Source organism: Cebidichthys violaceus, unplaced genomic scaffold (genome assembly GCF_023349555.1).
Source record: "Cebidichthys violaceus isolate CVI_PGR_0920_01 unplaced genomic scaffold, fCebVio1.0.p SCAF_7, whole genome shotgun sequence".
NCBI lineage: Eukaryota > Metazoa > Chordata > Actinopteri > Perciformes > Stichaeidae > Cebidichthys > Cebidichthys violaceus.
The window spans coordinates 17,391,921-17,392,890 of NW_027176927.1; positions in this window are offsets into that span (position 1 = coordinate 17,391,921).

The window sequence follows — 970 nt, forward strand, 5'->3', positions numbered from 1 at the left end:
TATTTCTCCTCTTTTTTCACATCACATCCCAAAATACCAATGCAAGGAGCGTTGTTATAAAGCATTGAAGAAGTTGAATGACCCTTTAGACAAACCAGTTTAGTCTTATCTAACGTGTGTCTTGTGATTTTCTCCAGTAATCTTCATTGATTGAATCTACACACTACGAGCTCGACCTTGCCAGCACAGCGCTCTTCAATCCCACAATAGCACCAATAAGTCCTCAACATCAATCAAACGTGGCACAGTAATATGTTTGCATCGGGAGGAGTCCTAGGTGACCGTTGGGCTCACAGAGATGAAGCACCAGAAGCGGACGGCTGACACTGTGATCTCTGCCTTTGAGTGATGGCTGCAGAGGGACCGCCTCTCTCTTTGATAGTGTGGGGGGGTGTTCTGTGTGCATGCACTCCTCCATGAATCACATAAATCCTTCTGCGTTCCTGTTCCTAAATGTGTGTGATTCTTGTTTGCGTCAGATGGTGTATTTGTGTTTCTGTCTACGACATGAAAACATCTGTATTATTTTGGATGTTTACTGCACTGTTTTTGTACTTCACACACACGTCCTCCTCCATAAACATTAAGGGACACACACACACACACACACACACACACACACACACACACACACACACACACAACCTTATACATCCTTACCCTGAGAGGAATGGACACCTAACCCCTCACCCTGAAACCTGGCACCCCCCAGGCTGACTGAAATAACAGGTGCAACAATGTGATGGTGCCAGAAATCCTACCCTGGCACTGATATATAAATATAAATATTGTCATCCTTTCCTGAAGCCTGTAGCTTTGCGCTGTGTTGGCTGCTTCACACTGTTTTCCTGTGTCAAGGCTGGCCAGGAGCGTGGATTCCCAGTGCTGGCCTGTGCTCAAGTCTGGAGGTTTCCAGATGCTGAAACCATTATATAACCAGTGCAAACTGTTTTGATTCTAATGCAGCTTA